The sequence below is a fragment of the Nelumbo nucifera genome, chromosome 4 (assembly GCF_055504915.1).
Source record: "Nelumbo nucifera cultivar China Antique chromosome 4, China Antique-T2T, whole genome shotgun sequence".
Lineage (NCBI taxonomy): Eukaryota > Viridiplantae > Streptophyta > Magnoliopsida > Proteales > Nelumbonaceae > Nelumbo > Nelumbo nucifera.
In genome coordinates this window covers 41401175-41419220 of record NC_142652.1, presented here as the reverse complement: position 1 = coordinate 41419220, position 18046 = coordinate 41401175, and the positions used below count along the sequence as shown (strand labels likewise).

General features: G+C 36.6%; 1 long non-coding RNA gene across 3 annotated transcripts; it reads left to right on the top strand.

Annotated features, from left to right (window-relative positions):
* The first annotated feature begins 11227 nt into the window (after positions 1-11227).
* LOC104611058 (uncharacterized) lies at positions 11228-16543 on the top strand. 3 transcript variants are annotated; one of them, XR_737555.3, is made up of 6 exons: positions 11230-12704; positions 13002-13206; positions 13639-13787; positions 14936-15023; positions 15114-15220; positions 16234-16543. It is a non-coding gene; the product is annotated as an uncharacterized LOC104611058 (long non-coding RNA). The 3 variants fall into 3 exon arrangements; XR_737554.3 differs by having other exon boundaries at positions 11232-12704; positions 13656-13787; XR_016085277.1 differs by having other exon boundaries at positions 11228-12704; positions 13002-13787.
* Positions 16544-18046: the final 1503 nt, after the last annotated feature.

Here is an 18046-nt window from a genome sequence, read left to right as displayed (position 1 = left end):
TATTGACACCTTTACTGATGTGGTACCTAATGGTGCCTATGTGTCATAAACGTCATCATTAATTATTTTTCTTGGTTTTACAACCACACAAATACAAAATGTTTATTCAATAAACTTAAACGAAATCAAATACATACTAAATGCTCATTTGAGTTGACTTGATTTCAACATAAGGTTGTTAATGAATCGGGCAGATCCACTGAACCAATCCAATTATATAAGATCCGGACCTGCATTATCTGTCCAAATTGTAATTGGATCGGGATCGGTTTTAATTGTACCAAACCAATTAAGATCTGAACTGTCAGTCTAATATCAATTTCACAATTAAGAAGGTTTATTTTCAAATTACATGTTAAAAGTATAACTGGGTCCGGTTCAGAACTGGCTCTGTACATTTACTTATGACCTGGGACCAGGTCTACCCTCATCTGGATCAGACCCGGCTAATTGACAGCACTATTTCAGGTGAATTACTGTGATTCAGGAATCAGTTTGGTCCAAGTTCTAGTTGATTTGATTTGATGCTGATCTCTCACTGAAAAATGGAGATCGGTCATCCATTATTAGCTGATCAAAGCTCTGAATATCATATCGTCATGTACCCCCAAGAGTATGGACCCAGTGATGACCACAACAGAGGTCTTGGCCCCGTGCGACTGCGCACAATAACGTTAGTAATTATAATGACAATTTGGGCCATATCAAGCCGTGTGCTCACATGCTTGAATGATTATCAAATGACAAATAAGTGATACAAATTAGGGTTTGTCTGTAACAACGATCAGTCTGTGGATTAAGCTTTTACCCTTTTAGGGTACATTGCACTGTCTGGAGTCTGGACCTTACCAGAAAATCTGATTAAGTAGACACGAGTACTTAGATACAGTGTAGCTTTATACCCTCCCTCTCTCTCTCTCTCTCTCTTTCCTTTCTCCTCTCTCCTCTCTCTGTTTTCTAATTTTTGTGTTTTTAATTTCTGGGAGTACGTGAGAATATGTGCTTTTGCTTTCCCAAATCCCAAATGGGCTTTTGGGGTTTCACCAAAGTATTCTCTTGTTGAAGAAGGAAGAACCCCTTCTTTCTTCTCTCATGGTGACGCCCTGTGACCAAGTAAATGATGTCATTATTCTGTATCCAATCGTTTGTGTTGAGTTGGCATCGTGTAAGGGATGATGGAAATTGGGGTGGACCCACCTAGACCTAGGGTTTAGATCTGCAAAAGCAACCTATTTCTAAAGTTTGTTCTCGGGGTTCCATATCATAGGTTCTAGAACCTCGACTAGACCTCTGCAGAAAAACCACCTGATCAGAATCTTTTATGAAGAAGTTCAATGTCAATGTCTATGTCTATTTGTCCATGGCTTTCTCTGTGGAGCTTTAGTCTATTCAGTCCATTAAGAGAGCATTAATCAGTTAATCTACATCCTCAACAACAGCTCACATCACATGGGTCAATTTCCCAAAATTTATAAGTTTTCTTTATCTCTTCATCTTCTTGGAAAAAGGTAATTTAATGGGTCAATTTGGCTTTTTCTTTAGACATGCTCAATCTATCTCTCCCATGTGGATGAATTATGAGATAATCTATTAGCAGTCCCATGCAATATTCCTGCCATTGGTCCTTATTCATTAAGGTCAAAAGGATTTGCTCTAGGTGTACTAGAGCTTGCACTTTCTGCTGTTTATTTAAGTGTTAGGGATCATGTTACTGGATGAGGTCGAACCTTCTTTTTTTTTAATGCTCAAAGCAGATTCTATATTCTCACCAAATAGATTTTCTTCTTCTTCTTCTTCTTCTACTTCTACTTGTTCTTCTTTCAATTTTCTCTTTTTTCTTTTATTTTCTGTCTTTATTTTTTTCCTTCTTTATAGCATGGTGGCGGGTGACTACAGCCAACTCTGGTAACCCAGGGAACCTTCTTTATCCAGAGCTTCTTTGACAAAAATCGAAGTGGGATCAACCAATTTTCTTATGTATTAGACCAGGCCAAACCCTTTCTTAGGCCCAATGGTTTGTCTGATGAGTTAAGCTAAGCAATGTTGTCAAACACAAGGATCGGCCCAGATGATTGAACCAATGAATGACCCGGTGATCTTTTTGGGTCCTAGCTAGATATTTGATGGTTATCAAAGTGTAGATCTAACTGAAACCATTGAACCAGCAGTGAGCACTCCAGCTTTCTGTCTGACAATGTTGAAGCTAAGACCAGCCAACCCAGCCCAAAGCCTGTGCAGCATAGATTGATCATATCATATGACAATACATTAGCTTCCTTTTATCATTTTCCAAACAGGCCTTTTAGTTAGAAGAGTAGATTACTGTATATAGTATATTCATCTGGAAGCTTAGGTGATAGTGCTCGAAGAGTCGAAGTGATCCAAACCTAAGCACAAGATTAGAGACACTAATCTTGGTATACTCACTAGTGTGCTTAGAGTTGGTATCTCCTGCCAACAAACCACGTTCCAACAACTTACCAACTTGATTCGACACTGCACATCTCACTATGAAACTGGGATCCATTATAAATATGTGACCGTCATGTATGAGATGTCCGGTGTCTGATGATGTTGGTAGGGTGTTAGAATGTATTTGATTGGCAGATGATTTTATCAATGATTCTGTGGCTTAAACACCCAAGCACATATACCCAACCAGCTGTAAGGATGTGTGGAGCGTACATAAAGATTAGAGAGGGGTTAAAGGTTAGTAGACAACATTGAACTAAAGCCCAAAAAAGGCCTTTTTGCCCAATGGAGAATAAGCCCTAAAGAAAGCCCATTTAGGCCTTCTGACCCAAGACTCCAAGAGTAGATTTTTAAAAATTACAGAAAGTCTTTCTCCATCCATCATTTTACCCTATTGACAGAATTCATATATACTGCCTCACTGATTGTAGCATCTTCTCCACTGCCCAATTAAAAAAAAAATGCCTCGTTAGAAACCTAGCAAAAAAAGCAAGCTCCCGGCGACCATGGTCCATGGTTGAAGTAGATCATCATCATTTAAAACTTTGTCCTAATTATAAGGGATTTGTTATATGAATCTTTGTTTCGCCATTCCATTCTGTTTAATGTTATATTCTATTAAATTATGAGTCTTTGAATAATTGTTTATTTACTTTAATTGCTCTCTTTTTTTATTTACTCCTAGCTCTTTCGATCCATTCAACTTGTGACAAATCATCTCTTCTTTAAATATAAATATTAGTGCAGTAGATGTGGGTTCTAATTGACAACACTTAAGTTTCTTTTCTACTATCATCAAAGTTTTGCAAATGTTGTTCATCGGCTTGTGTTTACATGGTGATTATTTTGAAGCCTCATTAGTTCCAAAGGAGTTGTAGTTCCTCAATATGGCAAACATGGTTTTCAAAATCGGACCAGACTGGAAAACTGGGAATCAATTAAATCAGTTCCGTTTTCTCCCAAAACTAAACTTTTGCCAAAAAATGTTGATTTGGCCAATAAATCACTGATTCGGGAGATTGAACCGTTCAAACCATTTGACGGTTTTGACCATTCTTTATTTTTTTTTTGTCAGAATGGGCCGATCATTCGATTCGAACGATCAAACCGTTCGACCCAAGAACCGGACCCTAACCATTTCATTGTCTGGGTCGGTTTTAAAATCCTTGATGGCAATAGTAATATGAAAATAAATTGCTTTAATCCAAAGTAGATTTTTCTCTATGCTCTGGTTGTATGCAATACAAAACTGAACGGAATACAAATTTTGCACAACATTCATGCAAAGTGAGGACCACATAATCTTGCTTCCTATCATACTCTCAAACAAATAACCCTCCTATTTCCATCCTCTTTCTGCAATAAAACTTTCTCTTCTAACAAATGGTACCAAACATTTGTAGGGATGAGACAACCTAGTGCATGTTTGGCTCCGTGTGCATTTCTTGAAAAAACGCTGCCACAACTGCACCGGCTAGGAGCCATTGAGGGAAATGCTTAGATTTTTGTGTTTGGAGCCATTGAGGGAAAAGACAAATTATCGCTTTTCCTAACAGCCTGGCATTTCTCGAAGCACATGGCTGACATGGCATCGACGTGTATGCTGATGTGGTGGCCTGAGGTGGTTGAATCCGGTGCATCGTGAACTATGAAACTCTGTAGAATACTTATACCTTTTTTTCTAGACACCCTAACGCGTCTGAAGAGAACCTTGTGCCATCGTTTTGTCTGTAGAGAAAACTACCACTACTGTCTACTGCTCTCCCGTTTGTTGCTGCCGGTAAGATCGCCGTTAACCTTGAGACCCTCTACTATTTCCATTTTCTTCTAGTAAGCTAGCCAATTTTGACATTTATATATATATATATATATATATATATATATATTGTGCAAATCTGTTACTTCTTCCCGCAAATCTCCTCTATTCACAGACCATCTGTGCTCTTCTTCCCACCGCCGACCCTGAGATGTATTACATTTTTGCAGATCTATTGTTTGGTAGTGGAAATTTTTATTTGAATGTAACAAATAAAGGCCACCAACACATACATCCTCTATACTAGTCATTTTGACCGTTGGATGTGATTTTCATCCAAAATCAACCGTTAGATTTCAAAATATGCAAACAAGGGTAGTTTGGACCATTAGTTTGATTCAATTGCACCCAAATATGAAGGAAAGGTACCACACCTAATCACCCATATGGCCATTTCTTGGAACGCCCTTTCAAACAACAAAAGATAAGGAAATATTTATCTTTGCTGAGTTGGAAAGTGCCTTTATGGGCTGTTTCTTGAAACACCCACAAACAGCCTAATCAAACAACAATAATAGAAACTGTTTAAAGTGACTTTTATCAAATAAATGTTTATCTGATAAACACTCCCAAGAAACGCCCACACTATCAAACATAAGCCTAGTGTCTAAGAGGAGACGATCTTCGATCTTATTAGCCAACCTCACTCGCGAGGCCTTTAAGTAGGTGTCCTCAACCATTGAGGAGACAATATTCGAAAAACGGCACCACATCAGTGTTATATTTGAGATCCATTTTTTCAGACAATATTTGATGTTTGGTTATATGTTTTTTTTTTTTTTTTGAAAAACATTTTCTCAGACCATGTTTTGAAAATAGGAAAATGTGTGGCCTTAGAAAATGCATTTTTTGGTGTTACCTTGTTTTTTTTTTACTGTTGTTAGTAATAGTATGTTGATGTGGCATTGAAAAAAAAGCCTATTTTGCAACAATAACAATGGTGCTGAATAGAAAAGAAAAAGAAAAAAAATATATATAACATGCCGATGCAACATCGTTTTCTAAAAAATGCGAAATGAAATTAATTCCAAACACTTCCTAAAGCAACCCCTTTTATAAATGTCATATTTTCTGGGCCTAATGGCTCTTTCAATCTTTCCAAATCCAAATGATTTCTGTGTGGAAACCTCCATTTGCACTTGAAGCATAGGTCTAGGTGACAAGCCCTGTACATAGGTTGTAGCCGGACAGGTACATTACCAAAGCAATGAAATGGACCTTTCTCATTAACCGTTTTCTCCAAATTGGATCTAAAACTTGGACCTATCCTACGCCTCCCACAGGTGCCACCTAAACGCCTTTACTAGATACCACCTGAACTCCTCTCTCCTTTGGGTATTGACCCCCAGCCTATGCTGTTGAGAACTTGAGAACATTATTGGAGATACCACGTTACCATTAGTGGGGTAAAATGATAATTATCCTCTGTATTTTTATTTTTGACCAAAAAGTTAGACATGGGTGTGAATGGACTAGCGTGTGTGTTCAACCCAAAATCTCTCAACACCCTACCAAGCACATTTCACAAGCACCTTACATGCATATACTAGCGTGCATTAAGAATTAAGGTTGAAAATATCGATATATCCGATATGCTGGTAGGGGTGTATTGAGCGAATTGATATTTTTTTACTTTTTTTTTATTTTTTTCAAAATTAGTTCAGGAGAAGTCGGTTTAGAGCTCCTCCACCCTCTGAACCAATCAGACCCTAATACATCCACTATAGAGGCATATTGGAGGGGTCCTAGAATGATATGTATCAGAGGGGTCCCATAATGATACTTTAAACCTTGTTGAGAACATCCTCCATATTTGTCATTGGGAGATGTTCCCAAATGTTTTGTGGGGCGCACCTGTGGGGCACCAATGTGAACTAACTCTAAACCCAAACCTTGATCAATGCAATGCCTAACCAACCGAGGGCTAGCTCATTGCTGTATTAGCTAGTTTTTTTCCAGACGTTGGTGTGGAATCAAATCTCACAACCAGCACTTTGAGAGAAAAAGGGAGTCAAGGGAAAGTCATTAATGATTCATAGCACTCAATACCAAAACAAATAAAAAATCAACAGAAAAGTACGGATTTGCCCAATGCAGATTTCTGATTTACACTACAGGGCTATAAACATTGAGATGTACTGATACCCACACTCTATGCACCCACACCCGTCTGTGAATTCACATCAATTTCGAGCTAGCACCTACCCTGATTGTACATTATGTTGGATTTTAATCTCATAAGAGATTAAATCCAATGGGTTTGATTGGTCAATTACATGAGAAATTGCACCTGCACACTTGATTGAAAAATTAGTTTTTTCTCTTACGAAACTTAGTTTTAAACTTGTCCCACATTGGAAAATTATAAGCTTTGTTTTCAGTATAAACATTGAGGTGTACTGATACCCACACTCTATGCACCCACACCTGTCTGTGAATTCACATCAATTTCGAGCTAGCACCTACCCTGATTGTACATTATGTTGGATTTTAATCTCATAAGAGATTAAATCCAATGGGTTTGATTGGTCAATTACATGAGAAATTGCACCTGCACACTTGATTGAAAAATTAGTTTTTTCTCTTACGAAACTTAGTTTTAAACTTGTCCCACATTGGAAAATTATAAGCTTTGTTTTCAGTATAAACATTGAGGTGTACTGATACCCACACTCTATGCACCCACACCTGTCTGTGAATTCACATCAATTTCGAGCTAGCACCTACCCTGATTGTACATTATGTTGGATTTTAATCTCATAAGAGATTAAATCCAATGGGTTTGATTGGTCAATTACATGAGAAATTGCACCTGCACACTTGATTGAAAAATTAGTTTTTTCTCTTACGAAACTTAGTTTTAAACTTGTCCCACATTGGAAAATTATAAGCTTTGTTTTCAGTATTTTAATAGGAGTTGATTTACACTCCTTAGAAATAGTAGAGGAGAGTATGGGGGTTTGATACTGCACAACACGCGCGCATGTGCGACACTATGAGGTGCTTTAGAGGCACACCCGCGTGGCTCGCGAAGGGCGGCTTTGGTTTTGGTGCGATGCTGACTATTGATCACCGTTGAGATCAACGGTCACGATTCGATCAGGTGTGATCAAGAGGCACAATTCAATCAACACCTACCTTTTCTTCATACCTCTTCATAAACTATTTAAGGAGCATGAATCAGACTAAAAAAATACACAATTTCGAAATCCACTTTCTCTCTCTCTCTCAGTCCAGTCTGCTATAGTCTCACAGAAAGTTTTTTTGGAGATTTTTCAACTTTATTGGTTGCAGATTCTCGCCCAAGGCTCTGTTGTATCTTGGGAACGGATTTGCCTGTAACCCAACAACAAACTTGGTAAAACTAAATGGGGGCAAATAACGTTCTAAAGACAGTGTCTTCAAACGCACTTCAAAGCTTCTCCTCCAAAGTTACAGTGACCCCATTTATCCCACAATAAACCTACAAATTCTAACACTGGGAGTATGAGTCATTCTCCCAAAAATCAATGCAACGCCTATATCTATCCCTACACCGTCGATGGTCTGCTCACCTGCCCAAAACATCAATCTCTCTTTGCTCTTTTTTACTAGATGGTCACCTGATCCTACTTACCTCCAACTAGAAGAGGAGCCTCCTCCTTGTCCTATTGAGCTCTGCCACTACAAATCCCAATCGTCCTCTATCTACTACTCCTTTGTCTGTGTCAAAACAAGTACCAAAACACTGCCTCTCTGCACATTCAAGATTTCTTCTCCAAGAAACCTTGCCCAAACTACATAACGGTTTGAGTCCAACATCTTGAAATCCACCACTTTTAATACCAACCTGATATCGGGCTTCAATCACAGATGAATGACCATCTTTGTAAGGCAAGGCATTTTCCAGAGAAACAATAAGGACTGACTTCCAAAATTTGGGCAAATTTCTTCAGACTTCCACATCCCTTTAGATCTGGACAACTTTGATAAGAGTAGGGATAAAAATATGTGCAGTATAAATACAAACAAAATAATACAAAATATAAGATTTTACATTTTACATATTTATATTTGTACCCCTTTCAAAATTAAGCCATAGTCCTTGACAACCACTCTCTGAGGGCTCCACCCTAACACAGGCCTCTCCTTTCTCTACAAAGCCCAAAAAGTCTCTCATGGACTATTGGGTTGCATAAAGACGGTGACTTTTCTTTCCACAATAGAGCCAACACCTGCACACCATACCCTACTTTTAACGACTAACCCATCTTAACTTCCATTAAAATTGTTAAATAACCAAACTATCCCTCACTCATTGCTTTCCTTGTGTACAAAAAGGATATATTAATTCGAATATTGAATGGCAGTGGTCGACTCTTGTCACTGAGTGATCTTTTTAAAATAGGCCCATCAAAATTCAACCTCTCATTGCCTCATTAGCTGTATACGATAATTGTAGTAATTTGAGTATGTCCAATCGTAGCGATGGAGTATTCAATAGGAAGAAGCACAAATAGAAATATGTAAAGTACAAAATCTTGTATTCTGTATGTATTTACATTGTAGATATTTGTATTTATATTCCTTCTAAACTAAGCCTAAAGCGAAATGTTTGCAAGATGGTTTAGCACTCTTTTATTATAGAAAGAAACTTGCCCCAAAGTTAAACATGCATAATGAGCTAGAGAGCAAATCGGGTGAAGAATTGGATTATCCGAGTCCAGCCATTTGACACATAGAATCTCTCTTTCTTCTTGCTTTCCAAACGCCATTTCTTATCCATTTAGCCAAAACCCACTTAAGTGGCTTTTGTCACACCAAAGCATGGTGTGATGAGAATTTAAATTTTATATTTCATTTTTATTATTAATAAAAATATTTCTTATTTATCATATTTATTTTTATTTAATATGATAAATATATAATATTAGAGATGTCCATAAAATTTTACGTCTTCTATTTTTTTTTATTTCTACCTTTTTTTGAGTTTTATTATATCATCATGGCATAACTTGTTGACCCATTTAACTTGAAGAAACAACAAACTCTTTTTTGGGTGGCCTTAAAATATCTATTCAATTTTCATAATTAATTATAAAAATAAGTCTTTTTTACCATACTTATGACATATTTGTTTAATATGATAAATTTATAATGTTTGAGATATGCCAAAAATTTTCTATATTTTTTGTATTGTTGTAATTTTTGCATTTCTATCTACATTTTATTTTTATTATTTAATTATCCCATTATTTGTTAAACCATTTTACCCAAATAGTTAGACCATTAGAGGTGCACGTTAAGCAGGTTGGATGGGGTTTAAGCTCAACCCAAGGCCAATTGTAAGAATTGGGCCTAGGGACAAGCCTGAGGTCAAGTCTGATCTATCAAACTCAAGCCCAACATGAATTAGGTTGGGCTCATGTTTGTCAATTAGCTTATACTAAATTTGATATAAATGTATCTGTATACGTATGCATCATGCAAATATGTATGTATGTATGTCTACAAATGAGTGTACATATATTATGTAGGTATGTGCACAATTGGACTAGGTTCGGGCTACCTAAGGGCTATGCTCAGGCCAGCCCAAAAAATAGAAAAACCCAAACTTTTGGGTCCAATCTTTGACCAAGGATTGAAAATCAAGCTCAACCTATCTAAAATTAAAGGTAGGGTCTATTCAGGCTTAGACTATACCCAACCAAGTTGCACCCCCATGGACAATTGACCTTGACTTAGATGGAAAGACAACTTTCTTTTCTAGTTTAATTTTTTTATTCTATTTTCATCATTAATAAAAATGATTATCATTTATTGCACATATTTTTGTTTAATATGATAAATACGTTATATTAGAGATGTATCCAAATGTTTTCTACAAACATTTTTTATATATTTTTTGTCTTCATCCTTTTATTTGAAATTTTTGTTATTTAATTATGACAACATCCGTTGCCCCTTTTAACTCAAATAGTTGAACTATTTACTCACTACCTAGACAAAAGGGCGACTTTGTTTTCATGTCATTTTAAATACAAACTTTATATTATTAAAATTATTGGATATAGATTCGATTGGTAGAATTTATTGATAAGAAACAAAAATACCTCAAATAAAGGATCGGATGAGGGAGAATGGGAGTTGATACCCTCAATAAAGGACTTAATGAGATGGAATTTGGTGATAGGAGGGACTTAATTGAAAATGGTGTTTTAGTCAAGAAAATGTTCTCAACACTCATTTATTTAGTATATCTTAAATATAGGATTTAAAGGGAGGGAATGAGAATTAATACCTTAAATATAGGACTTAATTGAAAGGGAATAGAATCTATATATATATATAATTGGTCTGTTCATGTCACAGCCCTCTCCTTGCAGGAAAACCCCATTCTAATGTCTGTTTTTTTTTATTTCTCTTATTTTTTTAATCCACGTATTTTGTAAGAAAACCAATGAAACAAGAGAGACGTTTCGACTTTCAAGATGTCTCCTACCCTCCACCAAGCCCCGAGGGAAAGAACCCATAACGAGAGATATCTCTTTCCCCTCCCCCATCTCTCTCTCTATCCTGAGTTCTACCTCTGTATTGAGTGAAAATCCAATGTCCCCCTTTCTTTGTTTTGGGCAAAACCCTAGAATCCTCTATGTCTTTGTACGCCAGCATCCGCTATGGGAGAGATATCAAGGTCAGTGGATCTGTGGTCTCTGCGTAGAAGCTATGAAAGATGAGATTGTCAAATTGGAGAGGCTGATTAGTAGTGAAAGAACTTTTTATTGACTCTACCTCCGAACCCTACAAAGCATCTAATTTCCACCATGAGATAGATAGCTTCTTCACAGAATCTTGGACTCTCTGAGAGTCCTAAGGTTGATGCCAAGCAGTCCTCAGGAAGACGAGGTGTTGGTTGAACCAAAGCACATTACATTATAGGTAAAAAGGATAAATAAACTTCCCTGTTATTAGTGATTCATTCTTAGGGTTTTTGTTTTTATCTTCCTTATTTTCTATATATTAAATTAAGGTAGAAGAAATTCTCATTCTTCTCTATACTGTTTGTTTGATTTCCTTCACAAATACACGTGTCGATGAGAAAGGTAAGAAACTTGCTCATTACTCATTGATGACTATTATGCTCTGCTTGAAAATCTTTTATTTTTTCTTTTCCGAATCCTAGAGATATTTTTCTTTAACAAGCCATTTTCATTTGTTTTCTTTTTCTAATACAACGTGGTTTGGTTTGGTGCATTTTACCAAGACTTCCCTTTCACAATTCTGCATTGATGTACAATCTCTCTCAGTAACACATTTGGAACCGATTTGGTTTCTCTATTCCCAGCACTAACAGTTCTCTTACTTATTGAAGGTTTTAGGAACATTGAAGTTTTTGACAATACAAGAAAAAAGATTTCTACCGGCAGTTTTCGATTCGGCTGTTTGGCGATTGCCGCTAGAAAAATAGATTTATAGAGGCAGTCGTTTAAAACTGCCGCTAGAGGCCAAACGCTACCTCCCGCCTTTTCTCGCCCGCTAAAAACATTCATGCCTCTCCCGCCCCCTCTCTCTCAGTCTCTCTCGCGCGTCGTCTCTCTCCCTCTCCCTCACTCGGTCGTCCCTCTCTAGATCTCCCTCGCTCTCAGTCATCTCTCTCGCGCGCTCTCTCTCTCTCTTACTCAGTCGTCGATATGCTTCTCTCTCTCAATCGTCTCTCTGCCTCTCTCTCACTCAGTCGTCCCTCTCTAGATCTCCCTCGCTCTCAGTCATCCCTCTCTCGCTCTCTCTCTGATCTTATCCCTCCGCCAACTTTGATCTGATCTCTGTCTGATCTGATCCCTCGGCCAACTTAGGGTGTAAGAAGTGGGAGATGGATCTGAAGCTCTAGTTAATTTCCTCACGCAGCATTGTTCGTTCATCACCGATAGAAGGTTAAATTGAAAGCCTACATGACCTAGGATAGATATCCTCCTTTCGCTGGTTTAGTTTAATACTAAAATTGCTTTAGTATTCATTTTATTATTGTGTTCGCTTGTTATCAGTCATTTCTTTCGCTTGCTCGCTTACCCAGAATGGCCTTCTACTCGCAACACTGATTCGATTAAGCCCTCTTTTTCATAGTTTTGATGGGAAATTCTTCTCCCCCAATCCATTGTTTACCCCCTCCCAGCAATCGTTGTATCTAGAAATGGTTTATCTGGGACAACGCCAGTTGGTTTGGGCATACCTGTTTGCCCATTTTTTTTTCTTTGTGGTTTTAGGGAACTGACAATAACTAGTTGCCCCTGTTCTGAAAACCACTGATTCTAGCAGCGTCTGCTTCATGTACATGGGGTTTTGTGATCTAGATCTGCTATATTTGGATTTTTGTAGATTAAAGCACTTTTCTCCACCCTATTTTGCAGAACGAAGACTGATTCCAAGCCTAATCTGTGAGGTAATGCCTAATCTTTTAGTTTGTCCCATGAATGTGCTTAAACATGTGCACAGGGGTTTTATGTTTCATCCCTTCCCATCCTTTCCTTTCTCAGACCAATCTTCTCAGGAACCAAATGGACCCTGGATGTCCCTTTATCCACCTTTAGTCCCTACCTTTCCTCTGCTAACCTGTAGTAGTTGACAATGACTTTTATGTGATTATGTCTAGAAGATTGCGTTCTCTTTTAAATTTTAATTCACTCTACTTGTTTTTGCTCTTTTTTCTCACTATCAGCCTGTTTTGCCTTATATTCAGGACCATAATGGAGATCTAGAAATTGGTTTTCATGGTTTTTTTCCTCAAAAGTAGCTGAAACGGGTTTCAACTTTATACTGCACCTGTTTAGTGCCTCTTCTCAAAGTTCATGTTGGCTCTGTTACGACTTATTTCATATTGCTGATTGGGAGAATGGAAAGGCTTCCCTTTTCTTGAGTAGGAGCCTACAGGGAGTTCTCAATATGTACATACTCCATTTTTTTTGTAATGATTGGTATAGAATTATGTATGATAGCAACCATACGCTGGCTAGCTCTTAATGTATAGTGACTGTTGTTGGCTGGCTTTTTGGAAAGCTTGTTTGAGGGATCCTATCTCTCTTTTATAAATATGATGTATTATTTCACTTGTTTTTTTTAATGTCTCATTTCATACAACACCATGCTTGTTTAAGTACATGGTCTCCATTATTCAAAGAAGCCTTTATGATTTATCATTTCCATGATTCACTTTCCTAGAACAAAAGTTTAGTTATCTTTACTTCATATAGAAAGAGGGAACAGTGCACTTTTTTTTTGCTGGTCTTTCTTACAGTTACTTGGTTAGCCCTAACCTCGTTATCTTTAACAAATTGTTATTTTCATACTTCGGTTCCAATTTATCAATCCTACTGTAGCTTTTGCCTGTGTGCAGAGGAGGTTCAAATGCTCTGTCTTCACAAGACTTTATTGAGATATTGACCAGAAGACTGTTAGATCATGGTTTGATGAGTATACAATCTGTAGCAACACTACATTTGTTCTATTGAGATTGAATAGGTTCCAGGTATGTCATGGCTTTATGCTATTTGAAGGTTCTTCTTTTGGCTTGTAAATCTAAAAATTTATTGCAAAGATAGAATATAAGGGGTGCAAACATATACAAGAGGAAAGGCACCCCCCACAAACATAACCAGTGTTTCACAGAGCACTCACCAACCACCAGAACCAAAGTAACAACCCACCACCCAGAACGGAACCTACAAATGAAAAGCAACTCAAGACCCCAACCCACTTAGAAAAATGGAGGGTGAGAGACCCTCAAACATGTTAAAAAAATATGAGTAATGCCCATTATGAATGATAGAATCAGGAATCCTTTAGGCAGGAGGCAAGAAAGATTAGAATCTAGGCGTGAATTTAGAATAACTGCAGTTATGCATATTCTGGTTTTGAATCTTTTGATATAATTCTTCCATGTAAGCTGCTATTCTGAGGGAACTTTCCAGAGTTATGTGCAATGCAAATTTAGTAGACTGTTATCCTACCTTCGTTTTTAATTGATCAATTTATAGCTTTTCTGGGACCTCAGTGATGCCCATTTAGATTAACTTGTTTAGATTAGTTTAATCTTATCACTATATCATCTCTCTGCCTCTCTTGATTCTCTCTCTTTCTATGATCATCTGTTTATAGTGGATTTGTCCCACCAATACCTGAGTATTGATTGTATGTGTGATTCATTATTGAATACGGACATTATTGTTAGAGAATCTATACATACATACATATATATATATATATATATATATGTTTGTAAGACCCTCCGTATAATTGCCATGTCATGCTTTGCTTACATCATCAAACTTTGTGAATTACTTGAAAGAGCTATAAAAAATTGTACTCTGTATTTTGCAGCTGGTTGGAGAACAGCCATACAGTACAGTACAATGGATCTAGATGCAACCATCCATGGTGGTGGTAAATTAGATGAAACAGTTGGAATCAGAATGGCCCTTTTCCTGATTTTGATTCCAGACCCCTTTTTCCTGTGAACCAAACGGGCCCTTATATGGAAAAGAAAAGAAAAAAATAGATTCCAGACCCAGCGGGTCTATTACTATTCCTTTCAGAGATTTTCTTAATTTTGAGCTTTACTTGGTTTTCACATTTTGTTCCTATATTGAAATGATCTATCAACTTTTTCATTGCTAGGAAGGGAGACTACTACCGGTACCTAGCTGAATTTAAAACTGGGGTTGATCGTAAGGAGGCTGCAGATCAGTCACTCAAGTCTTACCAGGTCTGGTCAGCTTGTCACTGTTTTGCTGGCTTTATCTCCAACACATTCATATTAATTGCTTTGATAATTCTGTTCCTTGCAATGATGCAGGCTGCCACTAATATTTGCTGCAACAGATCTGCCACCAACTCATCCAATTAGGCTTGGCCTGGCCTTGAACTTGTCTTTTACTATGAGATATTGAATTCCCCTGAGAGGTACATTGCCTTCCATCAAATTTTATTGTTCTTGTCTTCTTGCTGTTTGGTTCTTATTCAGTTGACTTTGCATTTGATTTCTTTTACTTTTCAGCATTCTCATTCTCTAATTTTCTTTGCAAGCAAATATTTCACTAGTTCACAAGATTGTCCTTCAAAGCCCAATCATGGAATTCATACTGTGATCATGTTGCCTTCCATGAATAAGATTGGGTTAATCAGCATAAATGAAGCCGTAAGATGATTATCCATCCCACAAAAGAGTCCTTAGAAGGATGACAGGAAGTGTTTGATTTTTTTTTTTTTTTGGAATGATGGGCTGGACTCTGGAGAGAAGTAATGATCATATTCCAACCTGAAAAGAAACCATGCTTTTTCACATTTCTCAGCGTTTTGTTTCAGTAGCTTTCATCATTTTCTCACGACGCAAGATGCAACCCTGATGGACTTCAAAGGTTAGAGTAGGAAAAAAAGTATAAAATAACCCCATTGGCCCAAAATATTGATGGCCCAAATAAGTTTATGTACATTAAATACAAACCAGTAAGTTTATTAAAGTACATTAATGCAGTTGACCCAGCATGAACCCAAGTTAAATCAAATCTGTCCGAATCCAATATTTACTTGAAGGTATTTGCACTGGTTAATCTTTAATGTCACTGTCAGAACATTCTAAAATATTAATTATTAATTAAATGAGAAAATATCATATATAGGAGCCCCATACCCCCATGGGGGCCCAGCCCAATATACTCAATAGACCCAAAACCCAAATTCTCTCCCTTCTTTCTCCTCAGTCCCACCACTTCAAATTTTGTAGTCTCTCTTTGCAACCTCTGACATACCCCCATGGTCATTTTCCTCTGGCTTTCCAAGATAGACCACGAGTGCTAAATCCACCGGCTTACACCAAGTATGTTGAAAAAGATTAACGGTTTTCTTCCTCTTCTTCTTCTTTCTATTTCTCAAGTTTCATAATAAAAAGACACTAACGGAAGGTCATTTGTTGGCAGCATTGGAGCTAAAAAGGTATAGAACGAGGCTACACAGTTCAGGGAGTTCTGCAAGGCAGGAAATGCTGAAGGGTTTTCTTCTTCTTCTTCTTCTTTCTAATTCTCAAGTTTCATAAAACATGCATGTTATTGGTGAACTGAAGACACAGTTAGACGGCTGAAATAGAATAGGTTCTTATTGGGTTCAAGCTCCTTGATAAATGACTTATCCTACCAGAAACATATAATTTGGAGGAATTACGAAGCCCTCTGTCACAACCAAGATGTTTGGGTTAAAAGTATAATAATGATGCAGTATATATATTTTAACATTCAACTTTCTGCTATAGCACTCATTCACATGACAAAAGCAGGTGGAGTCATGTAACAAGTTTTCCTACTTGGCCCGATTAAGAGATCCTTATAATGTTAATGATATTACTAGACTGGTTGCCTGCATTCTCTAGCTCCCACTCGAGTTGTCTTGATTCAATCGAGTGGGCTGATCACCGTAGAAAATGGTTGGATTTCACTAAGACCCACTTTAGAGAGAGAGAGAGAGAGAGTGCTTATTGGCATTTAAATGGGTTGATGATTGTACCAAGGACAAAATAATATAGAGAACCTTCATAAGCTTTAGCCTAGGTGACTCATTTGAGCTTATAATAACATACAAAAATTTCTCGAGTTTTTATTGAGTTTGAGTTGGACCCAAAATCATCACATAAAAGCCTCACTATTTACCACTGGAATGGATTGCTTTTTTTTCTCCTAAATTCCCATAAGAATGGGAAGTTTCTACATACCCATCTTTTATTGTTCATTAATTTCTAATTTTAAAGCACAAACTTTTTGTCACTCAATTACCAATAAATTAACACTTCCCAAAATTATTTAATTTTTTATTTGTTATTAATTAATAAAATTAATCAATTTTTGAATTTTTCCATGCATCGCTCAAAAAATATTTATTCATATTAAATTAACAATAATTATTTTTTGTAAATCAATATTAAATGAAAAGTACTAGATATTAACAATAACTTTAAATACTTTTAGTTAATTAACAATAAATTTTTATTATTAATTTAATATTAATTAATAGTAAATAAAATTATTAAATCTTTCAGATTTTCTTGTGCATCGCATGGGTCCTTGCTAGTGAACCTAATAAAATCAATGGTTTAAATAACATTTTTGCTCTTATAATAAATAGGGAGAAAATTTTAAAATAGGGGTATTTTTAATCAATAAAAAGTCTAGAATCTATAACTTATTCCCAATTTTAATAGCAACTAGTAAATCTGTATGCGCATTTGCATGCGGCAGTATCTCTAAGACAAAACTATTTATAATTTATGATCACTTTTATAATTCATTTATCTAAGAATTAATTAAGGTATTAAGTGGGTAGTTTCTAAACAATTATAATTCACGGTTTCAACACCTTAGCAGTTTTTGAAAGGTTATAAGTGGCTAGTTTCTAAAATGAGAGTAAATGACATATATGCCCTCTTTATACCCATTTTATGCTTAGACAAAAGGGTAAAAAATGCCCAATGAAAATTCCAAAAAAAGGGGCATTTGCTCTTTTATAGGTAGTATAAATATAGATATAGATAGATATCCAACTGTCTTGGTTTTGATGAAATCTCAACTTAGATCAATGTGAAAGACAAGCAACAAATGTATTGTATTACTATAAGATGTGTAATTACTCTTTGAATCCTAAAACATATAAGCTCTCAACTCTCAAGTTATCAATGAAAAGGGATTAAGGTTCCGTTTGGCAAGTCTTTTGTAGAAGATCTTTCGGGAAACCTGACAATCAAAA